Below are 9,661 nucleotides of genomic sequence, written 5' to 3'. Positions count from 1 at the left end.
AAATAAATCGGTTAGTCTCTAAGGTGCCACAACTCCTCCTTTTCTTTTCACTCTTAAGTGCTTACCAGAGATGCTAACTGTGACGTTCTACACCTTGGGGGGGGGGGGGGAGAGGGGAGGCGTCCTGTAACCCTCATATTCCTCATTTAAATATAATTGTGATATTGTATATAAAGCAGGTCATGTGAGGTATCATGGGAAAGGTTATGATCCCCTGAAAGCCATTGTTCTATCTAAATATGTGTATCGTTAATGCATATAAAATTATAAGAATTATATTGTATGGTTTTCACTAAAATATACTGTGGGTTTGAGAAATGCCCAGATACTAGCTCTCCAGAGACAATGACAAGAGAATAAATAGTAACGGGGTGGGTGCTGAACAGACATAACTAGCCATTGTCCAGAAGAGGAGTTACAATTCCTTGCCTCACTCACAGGAGACACGCTGGGGGTATTGCTTCACCTTGTGACTCAGCAATGCCCACCAGACATGCCCGGACTTGTGTTCTCCAAGCACACAGACTAAGGGTATAAAACAGAACACAGGGGCCCCATGATTGGCCTTTTCTCCTCCCCTCACCTATGCTGCAAGCAACGAGAATGCTCAGAAAACTGAAGACTCCAACAGAGGAGACTGGCCCAGGTTTAAGAGACAAACTTATATATTAAGGACTGTAAGATCCAGTGGGTGAGAACATTGCTTGATCTAAATCAGGGGTCTCAAACTCGAATCACCAGGAGGGCCACATGAGCACTCATACATTGGCCCAAGGGCCTCATCACATACCCCCCGCTGCCCCCGCCCCTGCCCGCAGGGTGCAGCAGGGGGCTCAGGACAGGGGGCTGGGGTGCAGGAGGGGTGTGGCAGGGGGCTCAGGGCAGGGGGTTGGCAGGGGGCTCAGGGCAGGAGGGAGTGTGGGGTGTGGCAGGGGGTTGGGATGCAGGCAGGGGGCTCAGGGCAGGGAGTTGGGGTGCGGGGTGTAGGAGGGTTTTGGGTTCCAGCCCAGCACTGCTTACCTTGAGCAGCTCCGGGGTGGTAGGGGTGTGCACCAGGGCCAGGGTAGGCTCCCTGCCTGCCCCAGCCCCGGCCCGTGCCATTCCGTTTCGGCAAGCGGCGGGCACCACTTCCCTGCGGCCCTGGCGGAAGAAGGAGCAGAGAACTCCGTGAGCTGTTCTTGCCTGTGGGTACCTCCTCTGAAGCTCCCACTGCCCGCGCTTCCCCATTCCTGGCCAATGGGAGCTTTTATTTTATTTTATTTTATTTTGGTAACCACTCTGACTTTTTGACTATCACTTAAAATCTATCTTTTGTAAACAATAAACTTGTTTTACTATTTATCTTCATCAGTGACAGGTTTCAGAGGAACAGCCGTGTTAGTCTGTATTCGCAAAAAGAAAAGGAGTACTTGTGGCACGTTAGAGACTAACCAATTTATTTGAGCATGAGCTTTCGTGAGCTACAGCTCACTTCATCAGATGTTTACCGTGGAAACTGCAGCAGACTTTATATACACACAGAGAATATGAAACAATACCTCCTCCCACCCCACTGTCCTGCTGGTAATAGCTTATCTAAAGTGATCAACAGGTGGGCCATGGATTTGTGCTGGAAATGGCCCACCTGTTGATCACTTTAGATAAGCTATTACCAGCAGGACAGTGGGGTGGGAGGAGGTATTGTTTCATATTCTCTGTGTGTATATAAAGTCTGCTGCAGTTTCCACAGTATGCATCTGATGAAGTGAGCTGTAGCTCACGAAAGCTCATGCTCAAATAAATTGGTTAGTCTCTAAGGTGCCACAAGTCCTCCTTTTCTTCATCAGTGAGTTTGCCCAAAGTGTTTGGTAAATCAGCTCAGGTTGCAAAGGCTGGTGTATGTTCACTCTCCATTGATGAAATGGCGAACTAATTAATAAACTTACATTGCTCAAGAAAGGGTCTTGAGCAGTGCAGGATGGTTTATTCCTGAAGTACAAGACTCGGAGCTGGGGGGATTTGGCTGGTGCCTTTCTCTGTAATTCATGAGTGGCTCTGGGAGCATTCAAGCAATTGAGCTGGGTATGGGGCTCCACCTGCGGTTGTGCTGAGTGATCACAGCGCCTGGAGGGGTTTGCTGCTTGTCACTAGCAAAGCATTGTGAGAGACAGCCCAGGCTGGAGAGGGGCCCAGCAGGGGCACAGCAGTCCCAGGCTGCACCCCAGGGATCCTGTCACACTAACACTGGCCTTCTCCTGGGTCTGTGAAACCTTAAGACCATTTTGGATGCAGATACACACAGGGCAGTTTCTGAGGCATATCCCATACGGAAATTTCTCCAGACACAGGACTTATGTCTCTTAGGGAAAGAGAAGAAATGAGACTGTAAAAGCAAGATCTGTCTAGTCGCTTTGGTCCTCCTACAACTGGCCTGTAAATGCATCTGCCTTCTGCAGATGACTGACTCAAGACCAACTTTGCCCAGCTGGCCAAACCTAACAAGTGATTTTCTACCATTGGAACAGCTAGTGTTCCATGGCAGGCATTAGCTGAGAGACTTCCAGGAGAGGAGACAACATTTGGGAGGTGACTCTTCTCTGGAGTAACTCTGCTGAAGTCGATGGAATTACACCAGTGTAGGTGAGAGGAGGATCAGACCCATAGCCCCTTTTGAACAAATAAATGAGCGCAGTAAATTGTGGGCTACGCAGACACACCCGAATACCCCCTATCGGTTTGTGACACCTGTGCCCTGTTTTGTGTTTTGCTTGAGAGTAACGGTTCCTTTTCATTTTCAGTCGCTTGCTGGAATAATAGGTTTGGGGTAAATTTTTTTTTTAAATCGTGTTCTTACTGCACGGTTTGTCAAATAATCGTTTAATAATTACATTCTGGTTTTGACTCATTTTGAGCAAGAAAGCACTAAATGGTCTTATAATGTCCCGAAACTGTCAACTTGATATATAGGGTTCTATTCAGCAGAAATTATATGCAGTTTCCATGCCACAAAAGCCGCACAAGGTCCTGGATCCAGCCAAAATATTCAGCAGAATATTCTGCCAGGCCGCAGGGCCAATTATGCCAAGATGTGCAGGTGTATTTTGCAGAGAGCAGCTCAGGCTGGAGACTTCATTAGATTACTCGTCTTCTCCCACCATGTTACACTAAAGCTCGGTCACCTGAGCCAAAACTCTACATGGTCCCAGAAGCTATTTATAGATTTTCAAAGTTAATCCGTCTCAGAGATGCCATGTCCTTTCATCTGCAGGTGCATGAAGCCCCTTTCCAACATTCTGGGAAAGATATTCGTGCCCGGAACACTAATCTGACCTACAACTGGTGTACCTTGGCATAGCTTCACTGAAGTCTGTGGATCCACTTCCAGACACACCAGCTGAGGATCAGGCCTTTTGTGTCTTTCGCATGCATGCCTGCACTCATGGCCGTTTGCTGAGCACCACTAGATCTGCTAAGAGGGCAGCATGCCATTGGTCTGGGTAGCCCATAGCTAAAGCTGGATTTTGCAGGACTGCAGTCACAGAAAGTGACAGCTTTACCACAAGAAATTCCTCCCTGTGGCAAGTAATGGCAGACCAGAGCATTGCTGAGCTCCATTCTGCAGGATCCCTGGGTAATACCCACTGGATATTATGCAGTCAGCAAACAGCTCCATTCTGCAGCATTCTCCATTTTTCATTCAACAGCTGGAATTTTTGCATGTGTGAAGGGGAAGGCATGTGTATCTGTGACTGCCAGGGGGTTGAAGAGGGACTTCCAGATCTGAAAGTATGAGTTGCTACAGACTGATTTAGAGACCCAAGGCTCCCTAGATAGAGCCATAAGGAATTCATATCCTCTGCAGATCTGCACAGAGGAGCTCCTGTAAAAACACCCTCCCCACTGGGTTATGTAGCCTGTTAATAAAGCACAATGAAAATGGGTTCAAAAATCATTTTCTCTTCCAAGGTCTTATTCATCTCCATTCACAGAGCCTCTGTCACCCTGCAAGTACATTTCATCCTTTGGAAAGACACCAGGGGGAGTGGGGCTGAACATCAGAGGATGCTGTTATCCCTACAAAATCGCCCTCTCCATGGATAACCAATTCCTGAGAGATCAGCTAGACAAATCTGCTATTCAAGGACTCTTGATGCTTTGGCTAGTAGGGGAAAGGGAAGGTTTCCCATGCAATCCCATGGTCTGTCAAAGCAATTTCTGCTCTCAGATTCTTTGTCACAAGTTCATTTTATGGGCGTTGCCAGAGAAAGAAGCCAAACAAGCATCCATCGCATATTGCTCAATCCGTGAACACATTGCTTTCAAGCCACATTAGCTTCACCCAACACATTGCTGCAGATGGAGTCAATCACATCAGTATGTGACCTTTCCACCTTACGGGAGGTTGTACATGTCAATCCTGACTCCTGATGGAGATGAGAAGTCACACAGGACTTACCAAGGGGTGCTATGGCTTGAGTAGGTAGATGACCTGTGACCACAGTCAGGCTATAAGGTAAGTGACTGCCCAGTTTCATGAGTCCTGGCGCACAAGCTGGCATAGTTTATCCTTGGTGTAACTATGCTGAGGTCAATGAAGTTTTACCAAAGATGACATTGGCCCCTTGGAGTCCCCCAGCTGAAGTCTGGCCAGGAGCCTCAGGCTAACATCCCTGCAAGAACGGTGCTGGATTTCTTAAAAGCCACAAGTGGCCAAGATCACAGGAGGCCGTGTTACCTCAGAGATCCCAAAGGTCAAAGGGAACCGCCAGCAGGAGCAAAGCTCCCCCAGCAAATCTCTGTTATTGTGGCACAGGTGAGGGCAGGCAGGAGGACCATCACAGGAGTCAGACGCAGGAGCTACAATGTCTGGGTTTCCTCCTGTGGGAGCAGCCAGGGAACTCATGGACCCCAGGGCGGCTTCTCCCTGCGGGGAGGGTGACACTGCGGCTGCCTCCCACAGCTGTTTCGCTAGAGAAGGGAGCTTTAAAATAATATCAGCCCAGGGTTCCACAGGAGAGTGGGGGCTGCCCAAGGAAGGCACTGAATCAACGCAGCTCCTGACAGGCCTGGCCACACCCTCTCCTGGGCTGGCTCTGCCCACTTGGGATACATCTGCCCACTCTGGATACTTTGGATACATTGCGAACTCGGGTCTTGGGGACCCAGGCTTGTGGGACTCCATGTCTCCAAGCCGCCACTTGAGCGTCCACACTACATTATAAACCTGGGTTTACAATTGCTGGACCCTGGTCCGCACTGCGCAGACCTTCTGACCAGTGGTGTAGTCCGGAATGGGCATTTACCGGAATGCCCCTGCCAGCATGACCTCGCACGTTCTAAAATGGCATCCTCCGTGCAGTGCGACCTCAAAATGGCGTGCGCCATGAGTCAATAGTCCCAGTACATGGTTCCACAGAGAGCCAGCCCCACTACACCATTGTTTCGGACTCAGGTCTGCAGCTTGCTCTGCATCCACATTGCAGAATGACAGGGGTTGGACCCAAGACTCGGCAGGACTCAGGCTCTGACCCACTCCCTTAGCAGGGTCCTTGGTCCTGAGCATCTGCTGACCTGAGTCGGACTGATTTGTGTGAAGGGGAATTTGGGCTCAAACCTGAGTCAGAGCCTGGGCTTAGTGTGCAGTGTAGACGTACCCATTGGGGCTGCTCCAGCTTGCTCCAGTCCCCTGGCACAGTGGGGGGTTGCAGAAGCGTACTCCACCACATCCTTACTGTTGGCAAACTTTCTGCCCCTGGAGGTCTGGAGAGTGTGTTCTGCCAGAGGAATGTAAGGGATGAATGGAGCCCATTGGCTTCCAAACTCATCTGCCCGACCGGAAGAGGGGAATGCACAAGCGGTCCAAAGTGGGGAACTGCAAAGAACAGAGAGAGCCTGAATAGCCATCAGTGTGCCTTGAATTGGGGGAATTCGTCACCCTAGGGCAGAGTGTGAATTCATTTTGGAATAAGAACCTTGCTTTACAAATCAGAGCCAGCCCAGCCCAGTCCCCCTATGTGCTAACTTTGGAAACATCCCGTCCCAGCTACTCAAAAAAGGGAGAACATGGAGGGCTGTGTGAGTAAAATGGACCTGGAAGCTGTGACTCTTCACACAAAGCAATGGCTTTAGTGAAAACATTTCCTGTAAACAGAGAAGATCCAGCCTGTTTCAGCTCAAAGTCATGTTTTCAGTAAGGGCTTAAGCTGATTCAAAAAGCATATCAGGGGTTGGATCTCAAAACTCATTGACGGGTCTTTGGACTGGTTCATATCGGGGGGGGGGGTCTTCCTTAGACTCTAATATGTGTTGGACTGGGCAATATCAGGAGTTTTTCCATACACTCCAATGGGCTTTGGGCTGGGCCCTCTGTTGGTCCCATCTGCGTTCAAAACAACTTTCAGTTGCGTTTTATTTCATTTTACAGGCACATTAACACATTTCAGTCACGTAAAAATCTTCCGCTTAAAACAAAAAAAAAACCCTCAGCCAAATAAAGTTGCTGTACCAAAGCTGTCCAGTACCGGTTACATGCTGAGTAATACAGAACACAGAGGGACAGATTGTGCGACGTGAGCCGTGAAATCACTGCTCGTGGAGCTGGGCACCGCTCACCGTAAGGAAGTGGTGCAGAATATGGGCTAGGATCAATATTTGATTAGACTACCGCCTACATATCTCCACTTACTTGGATCTGTTTTTTTATGATTGTTCTTCTGTAGAAAGCCACACCACAAAGGCAATTCACATGCACATAGGCAGTATGAACCCATCCTCCAGCTTGCAGGAGACACTCTCCTAATCAAAACCAGACTGGATTCCCGAATAGCTCCAACCTCATTTAAATCTCATGAAAACTACACACCTGTGTTTGCACATTCCTGCTGCGAAGCCCTGCCCAGGCGGTGATGGAGTTTGTTCCACTGCTTGGGAGCGAGGTTCTGCGTGCTATTCATGATGGGTTTCCCAGGTGGCCCCATTGGAGCTGCAGTCCGCGGAGCACATATCTGGCTAATGACAACAGGGTACTGAATTTGACTGATGTCGTTAACAATCACCTGAGCCAAGTTTGCTTAACTGGAATCGATAAAATAACATTAAACACCCTTATAGCATCGCTGGTCCTTTTCATCTGCAGATCTCAAAGCACTTTGAAAAGCACAATTTATTACTATACCCATTATTGCCCGTCGTTTAACATGGAGCTGAGCATTACTGGCCCACTTTTGCAAGTGGGAAAACTGTGGAATACAGACATTAAGTGACTTGGCCGCTTGTCTTTGATAGTCCTGTCGGAAACTCATCTTGTTACTTCAGCATTCTTTCACCGAGATGGTATCTTTTGCTGAGTATATTGCTAAACATTTTTCACAGGCAAATATTACGCCCCAAACATTTTTTTATGTCTTTTGGCCAATAACAACAGCGAATCAAATGAAAAATACTAATTTTGCAAACTATCCTTTGGGACTGTCTATGCCTGGGGCAGCGTCCAGCTGTATTAATTGTCTTTCCAGGAGCACTGGTGGGCCTGTTCATTGATGCCTTTAAATAGCGGAGTAAATCGTAGCTACATAAGATTTATCTATATAAAGGCTCTCAAAAGAGTACCTAGAAATACCTGTTACCGCTTCAACAGCTACAGAAATGGGAAGGGTTAGCATATGTCTCGCAGCCCGTTCTCAGTAAGGACCTGATCCTGGGTTGATTTAAGTCAATAGAAAGACTCCCACTGACTCCAATGGCCTTTGAATCAGGCCCTCAGTCATATGGGACTTAAGTGGGGCATATAACAGCCTGGGGTTGGCCACCCACTGAGGCGCCGCAGATGGAGATCCAGCCTGGTGATAGGAACTAAGAGCAACGAAATTCAGCTCAGTATTAGGATGCATGGAATGCGCAGTAACTGTTCCAAGGCCAATTCTAAGGGCTGAACTCTTCGCTCAGCTACTGAGGTAAACAGACCACAACCCCATGGGAACCCAAGAGCCGAATGTGGGGCTAGATGTTTGGTTTGGCTGTGGACTAGCTCGGTCCCTGGCCAGGACGCGCTGGTACCAGCACTGGGCAAAGCACGGCTCCTCCCAGTGCAGGCCCAATGCTCTCAGGGCACTTACGCCACCGTAATTCCTCAAACCAGCCTAGTGAGAGCGTTTAGTCTTCTCCTTTAAAAACCACACACAGAGGAACATAAAGGGGCGTATCCTCTTTCCCCCATGCACAGCAGGAAGAGCACTGGCCTGGGGGCAGCTACCGCCCCAGGATGGCCGGAGCCCATGTAGCTGTTTGTGAATGCCACTTCACCCACCTACCAGGTGCATAACTGGGCACTGTGTGGGCCGGGCGCAGGGGGAGATAAAATCCCCCAACCCAGGGCTCTGGATCCTGTCATGTGGGAACCCTTCAGAGCAGATCCTTTGCCCACTTTCATTTGTGGGGAGGGATAGCTCAGTGGTTTGAGCATTGGCCTGCTAAACCCAAGGTTGTGAATTCAATCCTTGAGGGGGCCATTTAGGGATCTGGGGATTTAGTCCTGCTTTGAGCAGGGGGTTGGACTAGATGACCTCCTGAGGTCCCTTCCAACCCTGATATTCTATGATTCACTCCCACTCCACGCTGTGCACCAGCATACGCTTGGCTTGCGTGGAGACCCATTCCGAAACATCGAGGGGTCCATGCCAGCTCTGACTGGCAGCCCCCAATACATCCCCAGTGCAGTGCTTCCCTAGTGCAGGGGGCCTCACAATGGCCCCACCAGTTCCTGCTAGGCTTGCAAAACACTGTCCCACCAATTCACCCCATGCCCTCCCCAAATATTACAGGATCTGTCCCACCTTTCCAAAAGCAGAAATCAACAGTCTCATCCCCCCATGCTCACACCCTAGGTCAAGTTCACAACTGGAGTAGGCAGTGATGGTCAGACTACCACTGACAGGCCAAGGGCAAAGCCCTTTCCAGCTGGTTTACCTCTGACTTTACAGGTCATCTGCTAAGCAGCCAGCATGACCTCTGGTCACAAGAAGGGGCAGCTGAATAGTATGAGAGGCAGCACAGTGTGGTAGACAAAGCAAGAGACTCGCGCCAGGTCTGACACTGACTCCCTGTGTCATGTGACCTTCATCAATGGCATGGTATATGAAATCACAGTCCATTTGAAACCAGAGGCATTTATGAAAGAGAACAGCTACAAACAAACAGGCTTCCACACTCAGATCGAGTTCCAGCTTTGTCCCCCTTGTTAACCAGGGGCCGAACCAGATCTGCAACTCTATGCATCACACAGAAATTTCTAATGGCTGAATCATATATTACAAATAAATATCAGTTGAGAAAAAAGGCTATGCTGGTTAAAAAATTGACCTGGTTTAGAGGGAAAGTGAAGGCACCAGTAAAAAATAAAATATAACAAATGGAAGAAAGGGGAAGCTGATAGTAATGAATATAAATCAGAAGTTAGGAATTGTAGAAAGTTGATAAGGGAAGCCAAGGGACACAAGGATAAATCTGTGGCCAGAAGAATTAAGGACAATAAGAAGGAATGTTTTAAATATATTAGGATCAAAAAGAATACTCACAATGGTATTGGTCCAGATAACTTACATCCAAGAATTTTAAAAGAGTTGGCTGAAGATCTCATTGGACTGTTAATGTTGAATTTCAGTAAGTCTTGGAGCACTGAGGAAGT

At 48.5% G+C, this 9,661-nt stretch overlaps 1 long non-coding RNA gene across 1 annotated transcript; it reads right to left on the bottom strand.

Moving 5' to 3' along the window:
• Positions 1 to 1,040: 1,040 nt before the first annotated feature.
• LOC142072372 (uncharacterized) lies at positions 1,041 to 7,111 on the bottom strand. Its single transcript, XR_012668772.1, has 3 exons — positions 6,842 to 7,111; positions 5,634 to 5,851; positions 1,041 to 1,140 (listed from the first exon to the last, which is right to left on the bottom strand). It is a non-coding gene; the product is annotated as an uncharacterized LOC142072372 (long non-coding RNA).
• Between the last annotated feature and the right edge of the window lie 2,550 nt (positions 7,112 to 9,661).

Source organism: Caretta caretta, chromosome 6 (assembly GCF_965140235.1).
Source record: "Caretta caretta isolate rCarCar2 chromosome 6, rCarCar1.hap1, whole genome shotgun sequence".
NCBI lineage: Eukaryota > Metazoa > Chordata > Testudines > Cheloniidae > Caretta > Caretta caretta.
This window is presented reverse-complemented; position numbering and strand designations above follow the sequence as displayed.